The sequence below is a fragment of the Prunus mume genome, linkage group LG2 (assembly GCF_029339155.1).
Source record: "Prunus mume cultivar Tortuosa linkage group LG2, ASM2933915v1, whole genome shotgun sequence".
Taxonomy (NCBI): domain Eukaryota; kingdom Viridiplantae; phylum Streptophyta; class Magnoliopsida; order Rosales; family Rosaceae; genus Prunus; species Prunus mume.
Window position 1 is genome coordinate 40,042,607 of NC_142699.1, and position 14,134 is coordinate 40,056,740.

Here is a 14,134-nt window from a genome sequence, read left to right on the forward strand (position 1 = left end):
TTTTTTGAAAAAGCTTTGGTTTTTCCAAAAGTGAAAAAAAAATTTGGCTAAAACCTAAATTTACTTTTAATTTATTCCTCACAGATTAAAAACCTATTTAATTCAAATTTCATCTATATATATAGAAACTATATTTTTTAGAATTCTATATTCGTAGCTTTATTAAATTGGTAGCATATACCTACCTTTTAGCTATAAATTAATTTATATACTGAGTTTTTCAAAATTCTTTGATGGAATTTTTTTCTCATAAAGTTAATTTTTTAATATACCTAGTATGGAGGTATAACTTTTTTTTATTTTAAACATATGTGTTTTACCTGTCATTGAGGTGCATCCAATATGTGTTTTACGTAGTACTGAGGTGCATCAAATATGTACTATACCTATTAGATAGGTATATCAATTTCAATGGTCAGTAGGGTATTGTACCTGGAGCATAGGTTATCAAATTTAAGAATAATATTAATAGTTCATGAAGGAATAAACGAGTACAATGAGATGGGGAAAAAACAACATGTGAATTATTAATCCCTTTCGCAAAGTTATAAAACTAAAAAATAGTACAACTTGACAATTGGTGACAAACAATTGAAAATTTTAATCATTATTATCTTTAGGTACATAGAGTGGAAAAAAAACATTATACTACAAAAAGCTACACAACAATGAAATTAAAACCTAAAACAAACATAAAAGACGGGAAAGAAAACAATAATAGTATATGAGTGGGCAATTGTATTATGAACGAATAATAAAAGGAGTACACAATAAAATAAGTGACAATGGATTAACATATTTATGCACAATATGTGCATTAATAAAATCCACGTTGAATAGGAATTTGTACAAATCAAGCATGTTTCGACATTTACATTCAAAATGCAATTATTCCTTTAATTACATGATCAAATATGATCATTAATATCCTATAAATCCTCATCTTACCCGTTTTATACAATAGGGATATAATAGGAACAAAAAATTTAAATACAAATCAGTTAAATACAAAAGATTGAGTCAGCATGTCAAAAATGGAATGTAATTTACGTGGCAAACTAGTCAAAGGACTTGTATCAACAAATAATTATTCAAGGATTAGAACCAACTATTAGTTGGATTTTTGGATGTCTATCAACTTTTCTAAAAAAAAATGATCGATAATTTTCGAAATGAGCATAAAAATGAGAAAGAGAAGCTGATTATACATACCAAGATGTCTAGTTTGCCAACTGGGTTGTGACAAAATTTGCAAGGGAAGCAATGCCAGAAGGGTCTTTCACTCTGTTAGCTGATTAAACACCACACGGTCTGAGAGGCCACACTCTTTTAATTTTTCAACAGCTTCAATACGCTTCTTCTCATCTCTAGTGAAATTAGAGGTGCATTGATTTTTGGGAGTTTCACTAAAACACCCAAAATGGAAGTTGAAATTATAAAAAAACCCAACACCCAAAACACTTTATAAACACACCCAAAACCCATCATTACACACACTCAAAACCCATTTATAAACACACCCAAAAAGTTGACTTTGGGGTTGATTTTGGGTGTGTTTCTATGTTTAAATAGTGCTTGGGTTTTTTTATAAATACATGTCTAGGATTGGGTTTATTTATAAATTTGTATTGATTTTTCATTTGGGTTGGCTCGGCAAAAAAGAAACCTGCCAATAAAAAAAAATAAAAATAAAAACAGAAAACTTGGGTATTTAATTCTTGTCCTATTAGGAAAATAAATCAAGAAAACAGAAAACTTGGGAGCCGAGCTAATTTCAGTCCAACTCCAACAGAAAACTTGGGTATTTAATTCTTGCCATATTCCGCCTCTTCCGCCTTCTCCTGCCCTCTCTCTCTCTCTCTCTCTCTCTCTCTCTCTCTCTCTCTCTCTCTCAACCTGACTTATTTTACATCAGAGGCATTCTAGAATCAACAATAATGAATTCTGAATCTTTTTTTGCTGAAACTAGGCCTACTGCTGTTAATGCCAGGGGCTCTAATCACTGGCGGATCCAAGAATTTTTCAGGGAAGGGCAATTTGTAAAACACTAAAGCTCAAAAAAAAAACACCAAAAACATAGACAATCAAATACCTTAGAATTTCTTATCCAAAAAAAAAAAAACCTGGCTATATATATATAGGGCCAACGAGCCTTGATAGCACACCTAACTCCTAAACCTGACTTATTTTACATCATAGGCATTCTAGAATCAACAATAATGAATTCTGAATCTTTTTTTGCTGAAACTAGGCCTACTGCTGTTAATGCCAAGGGCTCTAATCATTTAGGCGGACCCAAGAATTTTTCAGGGAAGGGGCAATTTGTAAAACACTAAAAGCTCAAAAAAAAAAAACACCAAAAACATAGACAATCAAATACCTTAGAATTTCTTATCCAAAAAAAAAAAAAACCTTAGAATTTAAACAATACTAATGTCATTTGTAATTCATAGAAAAAAAATAGAACATTACAATTAAGTCACAATTGTTCACTGCGAGCTTTCATATCATGAAAACAATGACAATATTTTATACAAACTTGGTTTCTTTTTTTTTAAAAAAATAATGCAATTTTATACATACTTGATTGATATTAACATTGCAGACTTTGCAAATAATTAATATTGCAGCCCTACAAATTTATGCGAGGACAATCCTTATTTATGGCCCAATTTGTTTTTCATCCAATGACCCAATTGATTTATCATATACTAAATAGCATGTAGGAATTTGCCGTCGCACTCACATGTTTATTCCTCTCTTTTTTTTAGGGCTTTGTACGACATGGCGTCGTTTTGCTCAAAACTTTAAAAACAAAAGGACAGCAGCTGTGATGCACGCATCAAAAGAAAGGAACCCAGCAAGTTCGCTTAAGCTTTTTCAAACACTTGAGTGCAACAGCAGGAGGGCAGAGGTGCAACCCTTTAATGGAGATTTCCAGGCCGGAGGTGCAGGTGCACCTCCTTGCGCCTGAGTCCGCCAGTGGCTCTAATCTGGAGATGGGTTGTTGTGAGATGCCATTGTTGAAGGAGGTGATGTTATTGGTTGCGGTTTTCGTGTTTGCTTCAACTGTGTAAGTGGCATGTTTTAATATTATTTTAGATCAAAATTTTAAGTTATTTTAATATTAGTTATGGTTTTCGTAAATACAAGCCCACACACTTTCGCGCCTATCTGCGAGGCTTTTTTTAAAAAAAAATTTTAATTTATTTTAGAATTAAAAAAAGATAATGATTAGTTGTGTTTCATAAAAATAAGATCTATTATTTGATTTTTCTTTTAATTTTAATTTTTTTAAATATAAAAAAGTATAAATTACCATATTATCCTCATTTAATTAATAATTTCAATGTCACCTTTGGGTATTTTGAATATTTTACCATTATTATTATTAGCCTCTCCGAACGCACTTCCGCTCCCGAGTGAGGCCTTTTTAAAATAAAAAAAATTATTTATTTTAGAATTAAAAATAATAATGGATTTTTGTGTTCCACAAAAATAGGATCCATTATATAAATTTTCTTTTAATTTTAATTTTTTAAAATATCAAAAGTGTGAATTTACCATATTATCCTCATTTAATTATTAATTCAAATTCTTAATGTTTGTATTAACCGATGACATTTTCTAGTATTTTGAATCTTTTATCATTTTCTACCTTTTGCTTTATATATATGTTTGCCCGTTTTGCGTTCACTCCTGTGATGGAAGGGCAAAGTTCTGCCTTGAGAACCATAAACTGGTCGACAAGTCAACTTTCTTTGGTGTGCGAGCGTGCCACTGCTAGCAATAAAAATTCTAGCAGACTTAGTTTGGAGTAGATAACTTGCGCCCCAAGTTACTGATTTCTGCAAACAAGCGATTGTAATTTGGGTGAGGAATATCTCCCAAGTAAGTTCTTTTCTTGCCTCAGATGGGTGAGGACTTTAACAATTTATCTCAAGATATAAGCCTCGGCCAAAATGGTTGATGGAATTTAAACTGCTTGTGTGATGGAATTTAAGCTTTTAGTGAAGCGCCTTTTACAAAACTATAACAATAAATACTCATGCTAGAGAGATGAAGATACAATTGGAACTCCATTTCTTTGGATGGGAGGCTCGCTGGGCTTTGGAAATGTCCGCCGATTTGAGAAAATGTCCGGCCGGACTTAATTTGAAATGTTCGGCCGGAATTTGTTGGAAATGTCCGGCTGGTGGAATGTTGACAACTCTGATTGCTAAGTTTCAACTTTAAATCGATACCAAAGGTTGATTCTGGCAGAGCTTCAATGTACTTTAAGCTTTTGTGAAGCTTACAGTGGGCTGCGCTTCTTAGGCGTATGGTACATTCTTCGAGGACTTCAATGGGCTAGAGACTGCACTGTGAAATTTGAATGACTTATTTTCTAAGTCCAGACCTTGGGAATTCTAATCTAAAGCTGGTTTTCACTTGGAATTCAAGTGAGCTTAGTTGAGTTGTTTGTTTGTGTCTTGGCTCAATGAGCTTTGGTTGCTTCAGTGTTTTGAAGTCATTTTGAGTTTTTGTTTTTGATTGATTTTTGGTTTTTTGAGTGTCCTCTACCCTGTTCACTCCTTCTTGTATTTATAGAAAAACTGTTTCTTTCTCGAGTAGGGTGATTGTGTTTTTATTATTGGCGGCAAAGATATTTTCCCCCTTTTCCTCCTCTTCTTCAATTCAGCGAGATAGGCTCTCGGATAGGTGATCACTTCTGTTTTCAGCTGCCCCTACAGGACAGCTCCACCTTTCTGCTTATCCTCTCTCGAGATTGTAACTGCTTATCTATCTTGGGAGATTTACCTTCTCTGTAAAGACAGGAAAAATCTCTGTATATACATATATAAGGGGGACTTAATCTTCAATTCTTCTTGATGTCCACGAACCCTTGATCACTTCTTCTATGGCGTTATTATTACTTTTTCATTTGTAGGTCGCTTTGCTGACTTTTCATCCTCACGACTTCGCCATTGCTTGACTTTTATCCCAGAGGCTGCCATGTGGGATTATTCCCCTTACATGCCGGACTCCCTCTTCCTATTATGTTGGGCTGTGAGGCCCAACTCAGCTTTGTTTGTTCTGATGGGCCTTGTGGATGTGTCAATTTTGGCCCAAACAATGCCCCCTTAAGTTTGAATCGTTTTGGAGCAGTTTGGACTTAAATGACATAGCCATTAAATTGGCGCGTGGTAAATTCCCCGTTAACGGAAAACAGAAGTAGAAGTACAACAAAGGGACAAACTCAAAGACAGAAGTAGAAACAAAGGACAAACTTAAAGACAGAAGTAGAAACAAAGGACAAACTTAAAGACAGTAGAAACAAAGGACAAACTTAAAGACAGAAGTGGAAGTACAACAAAAAAGGGACAAACTTAAAAGACAGAAGTAGAAACAAGGGTAATTTTGAAAGGAACCAAAAGATTTCTAGTGTAATCTTGTGTCTATCCCGGGGTCTGTTTGTACAGCCTGCGCATCCCACATGGTTGGATAAAACTTTTTTAACCATTTGCCATTGATTGGGGCCGTATGAACTTCTCCATCCCTATCCTGCAACCTGTATGCCCCCATTCCGAGGATCTGGTTGATTATGAAAGGGCCTTCCCATGTAGGTGACCATTTTCCATAACCAGCCACATGGGTTCCGAGGCGAGCGCCTTCGGACTATCTCCCTTCTTCAAAACTCTTGTCCCGACTCTCTTGTTGTAGGCCCTTGATACTGACCTGTTTTCCTGCGAGTTTGTTGAGAGTGTCTATTCTGCCTGCATCAATCCTTCCAGTTCCAGGCATAGCTTGGGAGTAGTTTTCTCCTACTAAGTCATGTTGGTGAGCAATTCGAGGTGAACAGCTATCTCCATAGGCAGAATTGCATCATGACCATAGGTTAACGCATAGGGAGTCATGCGATCGCTTCTCTTTTGTAGTTCTATATGCCCACAGAGTTTCGACAGCTTCTCATGCCATTGTTTCGGATTCTTCTCAAGCATTTTCCTGATAATGTTGATGATCACTTTGTTGCTTGATTCTGCCTGTCCATTGGCTTGGGCATAATAAGGAGTGGATTGGAGCAGTCTGAATTTGAATGCCTCTGCCATGTCCAGCATTCCTCTGGATATGAAGGAAGATCCTCTATCAGTTGTGATTGATTCTGGGATGCCAAATCTTTGGATAATCTGCTCTTCTATGAAAGTGATGATCTCTTGAGATGTAGTAGATTTAACAGCCTTGGCTTCCACCCACTTAGTGAAATAGTCTGTGGCAACAATGATAAAGCAGTCTGCTTTAGGCTCTTTGGCTGGATAGATCTTACCAATGAGATCCATTGCCCATCCTCTAAAGGGCCATGGTTTTACCACTGGATTCATGGGAACTGATGGAGCCTGCTGGACTAGGACCGTGTCTTTGACAAGATTCACACCCCTTGGAATAGTTAATGCAATCTTTCATCATGGTTGGCCAGGAGTAGCCATATCTCCTAATTAACTAAAGCACATTTTTCTCCCACCTTGATGTGCTCCACAGATTCCTTCATGGGTCTCCCCCATAACTTTCATGTATTCTTCCTTTCCGAGGCACCTTAAAGCACCTCATCCTTGCTCTTTCGGACCAAATCTTCATTCCACATAAGGTAGTTTAAAGCCATGATTCTGACTCTCTTCTCAGAGGGCAAAGTTGGATATCGTAGATAGGTCATGATAGGATTTCTCCAATCATCTTGATGATTGTGGCGAGTTGACATCTATCTCCATCCCTCTGGCCAGAGCAGATGGTAGGCTTTTCTTTCCTACCCGATGATTCTTTGTACACAGATCTTGGGGCATTTGTACACCTGTTGCCACCTGGGCCAATTCATTGGCCGCAAAATTTTCTTCCCTTGGGATATGTTCCCAAGTGGCTTCTCTGAATGTCAGAAGATTCCTAGCTTTGCCACCAAATAGACAGCCAAAGAAGGGCTTAGGCACTTGTATTCTCCAGACAATTTGTTTCAAAACTAGCATGGAATCTCGAATTTCCACAGATTGGATTCCTAGTTCTACCAGTATTTCCAAGCCAATGATTAAGGCCTCATATTCTGCCCTGTTGTTGGTGCATTGGAAATCCAATTGGAAAGAATAGCAGTGTCTGATTCCAAGTGGTTCTTCCAAGACAATTCACTTTGAAGTTATATCAGTTTTTGATCCATCAAAGTATAACTTCCAAGGTGCAAGATGAACTGAGTAGATAGGATTGTTGAGGCAGGTGTGAGCTCTGGTCAATAGATCTGCATTTGCTATGTCTAGAGAGTCCATATTTTCAATCTCCTCTCCGGGATGATCTGCTAGAAGTCTGCCACAGCTTGTCCTTTGATGGCTTTCGAGGAACATATCTGAAGGCAAATTCTGTCAAGGCCAAGGTCCATTTTCCAATTCTGCCTCTCAGCATTGGTCTTGTTAGCATGTATTTGATCAGATCTGTTTGGCAATGATATAGATGGTGTATGGCACATGTAATGTCCGAGCTTTGCAATGAAGTACAAGGCTAGGCAAAGTCTTTCAATTGCAGAATATTTTCTTTCCACTTCTGTCAGAGTTCTGCTTAGGTAATAAACCGCCTGTTCCTTTCCTTCCTTGTTATCCTGAACCAATAAACTTCCAATGGATACTGATGCAGGATATATAGAGCTTGAGTGGTGCCTCTCCTTGGTGGGGACAGTGGTGGATTTGAGAGGTAATGCTTGATTTCCTCAAAAGCTTGTTAGTGCTGTTCTTCCCACTTAAAGGTTTGTTCCTGTTTTAATCTTAACAAAGAAGAGAAAGGCTGGATTTTTCCTGCAGAATTGGATATAAATCTCCTCAAAAAATTAATTTTTCCTAAGAGACTTTGCAATTCCTTCTTGTTCCTAGGTGGCAAGGCTTCCATGATGGATCTTGCTTTGTTTTTGTCGATCTCTATGCCTCTTTGGTGGACCAAGAATCCCAGGAAATTTCCCGCTTGAACTCCAAAAACGCACTTCTTTGGGTTCATTTTCGTTTATGCTGCCTCATTCTTAGGAATGCTCTTCTTAGATCTGTCATGTGGTTTCCCTCCTCTGGTGATTTAATCACAACATCATCAATATAAACTTCCAGGGAATGTCCAATCATATCGTGGAAAACAGAATTCATTGCCCTTTAATCACAACATCATCATCATGATAATACCTTGCCTCACAACACATGGCAAAAGGTAGAAATGGCCGTGGATCGGCCTCTATTATCTCCATGTAGCCTTCTTCATTCCATAAAGCTAACTGTTGATGAAGAGTGGAAGGAACACATAGACTCTGGTGAATCCAGTCTACTGCCAAGTAATGCATTGTAAGTGGTAGAGGTAGTTTCTACCACAAAGAATGCAACCTTGACTTCTTGCTTCTACTACAACATCCACATCTAGGATCCCAAGGGTTTTGGTGATGCCTCCTGTGAAATTGGTGACGGTCGGTGGGTTGGAATTAAGTCCCATACATCTACGCCCATTTTACTCGACGTGCATGAGAAGGTTGATGGCTGCACCTCCATCTACCATAGTTTTGGGAATAGGAACACCTCCAAAGTTTGCTGTTATAAACAAGGTGCGAGGTGGTTTGCCATTTCTTTGGTTGGTTTGGAGAAGCAAAGCGATCTGTAGCCAACTTGTGGGTTGTTCATACATCCTGGGACTGCTGCGCTTACCGCCTCTTGCATTCGCCAACCTGCACTCAAAACTTTCTTGGAAAATACGTCTTTCATCAGTGGTGCTCTCTGTCCTTCTCTACCCAAATTTTCTGGCGGAATGAACACCATATTGATGCCTAGGTGACTTAACAAGTCCTCCAATTTTGCACCAAGGCCTCGGTTTCGCATCAATTCTCGTCATAATCCATCTGTTCTCCCTCATACTCCTCCGTCCATTCTCCTAGTTCTTACATTTCGAGGAGCGATACAGTCATCTGCGGATGGTTCATAATTCTCCGCTCTTCATACTCCTCAACCCAGTCTACTTGCCTTCTTCGGAATAGGATCATTTTTCCTCCGGTCGGGAGTTTTAAGTAGATTTTACTGAGGCGGAGGCGAATGGATAGAAGGTTTCTTGAGGATTCTCTCTTTCCAACCGTGGTTGAGAGGCTGCTTGTTACATGCGGGAAATATTCAGCTCTTTCCCTTTTTGGGCGTAATTGACCTCTGGAAGCGGTGTGCGTTTTCGTTATTGAGAATGTGCGATCTTGTCTCGAACCCTCCTCCTTTGGGTTAGTCGGCTTCATTGTTGGTCTACCACTTTTCGACTGAATACCACACGCCTTCAATGATGGCCGCCAAAGGTTTATCATACAGGCAACCTTATTGATTTTTCTTCCTTGGGCTGCCTAGTCAATCTTCTTTGGATTGGACAGGCCTAGGGTAGTTTCTCTGTCGGCCTTATCACGGCGTGGTTCCAATCCGGTCAAAAACACTTGGGTGGGCGGATCCTGTTTTCGGGGTCACCTCCGGCTCGACCTCACACTTTGCTTGCATAGCACTATTCCATTGAAATGGTTGCTTTTGGTCTTTCTATAGTCTCTTTTGAAACTATTACGCTTCTCACGGATCGACCTCTGTGTTACATCCCTCTTTCGTTACGGCCAATTTAGGTTGACCATATTAATTTGTGGCGGGAAAAGGATCTGTGGTGACGGATGGAGGCTTTACGCTAGACCTTCTGCTGTTATTCCTTCATATAACATCTCTGAAAACAACACAACTATTGGTAGAATGATTCCAAGAATTGTGCCATCTGCAATACTGTCTGCCCTTGAGTTCTTCTAGTTTGGGCATTCTGTGAGGCATCTCTATTGCTTTCTGTAGCAACATTTCATCAAACAAAGCATCTACTTTGGTCAGATCGAAAGAATACACTTTGTTACTGCATGGGTTTGTTTGGAACGAACCCTCCCTGTGAATGGTGGCGGCTTTTGATCCCTTGGAGGCTTTGTAAGGTCTTACAAGTGATGGGATGCTTTAATTTTGCCATTTCCATAGCAACCTCTCTCTCCTCGATTCCTCTGCATCTTCTTGACTCCACTTCAATCATATGTATTGAGGAAGAAGGGGATTTATGTCGTGCCTTTGGAAGAGTTTCTCCTCTGCTTTGTTCCTCTGAGCAATTCCTCGTACTTGGCTGCTTTATGCACTTGATTCTGCAGATCTCAAACAACATCCCATCAAATCTTTTCCTCAAAGAAATTTTGAGGCAGCACAAACCATTTGGATGAAGTGTCTTTCTTGATGGGGATCGGCACTTCATTTGAGCTTCTGAACTGTTTATAAAATCTTGGGCAGGTTCATCTTCACTCTGCTTGAGGCGACAAGGTCACTTGATGGTGACTTCGAATCTGTAATAGTAGTCATGGAAGACGCTCTCCATTTGCTCCCAAGTCTGAATAGAATTTGCTGGCAGGTTAGTGTACCAAGTGAAAGCTTGTCCAGAGAGAGAGTTCCCAAAAAGTCTTAGCTTTAACAGTGGGTTATTCTCTATGGCTATGCATTGGGTGGAAAATCTGCCTACATGCTCAACTGATGAAGCATGAGGATCCTCTCCATTGAATAAAGTGAAGTTTGGTACTTTAAAACCTGGGGACAAGGGTATTTGATCGATGTAAGGTGGATATGGCTTCCTATAGGTGGGCCTTTCCCCCCTCCTGGCTTCAAACTCCATCTTCTCCCTGATCATTCTCTGCAATGCCCCCACGTCATTTAGAGCATTAGCGGGGAGGAGGTTGATCCATGTTCGGTGAGCAAACCTGATACAGGTGAGCAAATCCACTGTTAGGTGAGCAAATCAAGTGGTTGCTGAGCAAATCGTGGATTACGCCCTATGGTCTAAGCGAACTTCTTCCCTGTGCTCCTCGGCTCTTCCGGTCCTTGGTGGTTCCTCGGTTTGCCCCACCTGCTGTTTACATGCGTTATTGGCATAAGGATAATTCCCCCTACGCCTCTCCTTCCTCTTGCGGTGGAGGGAATGGATTAAGGGTCCATCCTTACGAGGCACATGTAAGGTAATATTGCTGCATGTTGGTGGGAATTGCCATAGGGAGATCTTGTGGGGCAGCTTGCTGCGGAACAAGTAGTTACGGTGGTCTGGGACTTGTCTGTGCGAGAACCGGCGTATTGGGGCCACACGTTCTTGGCGAGAACAACCACTTCCACAATGTCGGCTGGATTTCTCCCGTTCGGCATCAGGCTACGTACGCAGGAGGATTCTCTTGACATGGCCATGCCAATCACGGTGGGGACCATAGGAAGGTCTAGTTCTTGGACCACCTCATTAGGATTAGGATTACAGCCATGGCGACCTCCGATCCTTCCTGAATTGACTGTTGACCTGCCATTGCATCATGGCTGTCATATTATCTAGGGTCTCTTGGCTCCTTTGTGTTGTGACCTCTTGTCGTAACACGAGTCTATCAGTTCATCATACGGAAGCGAGTCCTGACCTCCTGCTTCTGTCTGCCATGTCTTGAATCCGGGCATCACTTTCCTCTGATTCCAATCCTTCCCTGAGGGCCACTTGGTTTATTTCCATGTCGTGGTGTGGGTTCTGGCTAGAGCTTCCAGTATTCATGGGTGTAAAGAACAATGTATCTTGAGAAGTCCCACTAAGCGTGCCAAATTGTTTGCCGTTTTGCGTTCCTCCTGTGATGGAAGGGCAAAGTTCCCCCTTGCCTTGAGAACCATAAAGTGGTCGACAAGTCGGCTTTCTTTGGTGTGCAGCGTGCCCTTTGCTAGCAATAAAATTCTATGGAGACTTAGTTTGGAGTAGATAACTTGCGCCCCAAGTTCTTGATTTCTGCAAACAAGCGATTGTAATTTGGGTGAGGAATATCTCCCAAGTAAGTTCTTTTCTTGCCTCAGGACGGGTGAGGACTTTAACAATTTATCTCGATATAAGCAATTTATTACAGCCAAAATGGTTGATGGAATTTAAAGCTGTTTGAAGTGATGGAATTCTAAGTATTTTTAAGCGAAGTGATGGAATTTATTGTTTTAAATGACGCCTTTTACAAAACTATAACAATAAATACTCATGCTAGAGATGAAGATACAATTGGAACTCCATTTCTGCCTGGATGGGAGGCTACATTACAATTTGAATTTGAAATGTCCCATTTAATTTGAAAATGTCATTTGGTGGAATGTTGACAACTCGATTGCTAAGTTTCAACTTTAAATCGATACCAAGGTTGATTACTGGCGAGCTTCAATGTACTTTAAGCTTTGTGAAGCTTACAGGTGACTGACTGGCTTCTTGGGCGTGCATTTATTCTCGAGGACTTAGGGGCTAGAGTACTGTATGAAATTTGAATGACTTATTTTCTAAGTACAGACCTTGAAATTCTAATCTAAAGTGGTTTCACTTGGAATTCAAGTGAGCTTCTGTTGAGTTGTTTGTTTGTGTCTTGACTCAATGAGCTTTGGTTGCTTGATGTTTTGAAGTCATTTTGAGTTTTTGTTTTTGATTGATTTTTGGTTTTTGAGTGTCCTCTACATTCCTCCTTCTTGTATTTATAGAAAAGCATTTCTTTTAGTAGGGTGATTGTGTTTTTATTGGGCGGCAAAGATATTTTCCCCCTTTTCCTCCTCTTCTTCAATTCAGCGAGATAGGCTCTCAGGATAGGTGATCACTTCCTGTTTTTCATTTTATACAGGCTCTCACACTGCTTATCCCTCTGAGATTGTAACACCTTATCTATCTTGGGAGATTTACCTTCTGTAAAGCAGGAAAAATCTCTGTATATACATATAAAGAGGACTTAATCTTGATTCTTCTTGATGTCACGAACCCTTGATCACTTCTTCTATGGCGATTGTTATTGCTTGGCTTTTTCATTTCCAGTGCCTTTGCGACTTTTCATCCTACGACTTCGCCATTGCTTGACTTTTATCGAGGCTGCCATGTGGGATTATTCCCTCTTAAGTGCAGGACTCCCTCTTCCTATTATGTTGGGCTGTGAGGCCCAACTCATTTGTTTGTTCGATGGGCCTTGGTGGATGTATCAATTTTGGCCCAAACAATATATATATATATATTAATTATTTTTTAACGATTAATCTTAATCTTGCAGGATCCATGAGGTTATTACTCCCGTGTCATGGGTCGACCAGGTGCAAACATGGCTCCGTCAATTAAAGACCAAGTTGAACAAGACCTAGTCCCACATCAACCAGAAATTCTTGGGGCAACTAACGGAACTTGATACTACTAGACCCTTGACAATTTGTTTTTTGTTTCCTGTTCTTAATATAATCTTAGTTTCATTTTATTAATAGTAATCATTTATTACTATTTCTTTTTTTCTTTTTTTTCCCTTTTTTGAGGACCTTTCCTATTTAGAGGGGTGATAGTAGGAGTGGCATTTTAGACCAAAAAACTACATAAATGAACCGAGATATTCTGCATTTGAACCAGAACAGAGGAAAACCAGCGCAATTTGCGGTTTGAGAACCACACATAATTGCAACCAACCTAACCAATTAATTACAAAATCAATTTAAAGCTAGATATTTGGTGTGTCTACAAAATTGTTTTTAAAATAAATTTCAATAATGTTAGTATTCAAAAACTAATCAAGTACATCATATTTTATAACCCTTGATTTAAAAAAAATACAAATAAAAAACACAGTCGCATTTGGCCAGCTTGTATCATATAGATCATATATATTTCAAACTAATTCATTGAAATTGTGTCCCTTTTAATTATGATATTATTCCACTAAATTTTTATTAAGTATTAACATTCTGACATTATTTCTTTGTATAAATTTAGTTACATATTTGAATTTGTGGTTTGCAGTTGTGTACATCCTCTTTACACACTTCTATATCTGTAATTGGGAGTTTGCTTCGACAAAATTTAAAATTTTATAATTATATTTCTTTTGTTTCGAAACAAATTTAAAAGGTAAATAAATAAATAAAGCTTTAATTAATTTGGCTTGAATCTTTACACTGGCTATTCATTTGGAATAACTAATTGTTTTTTTTCTTCAAAGCATAGACTATAGCTTATTTTATTAATATTTTAACTGCTGACTTTATTTCAATAGCATTAATATATTAATGTTCTATTCATATTGTTGACGCGGAAAAATGGTTCGGCACTTCCC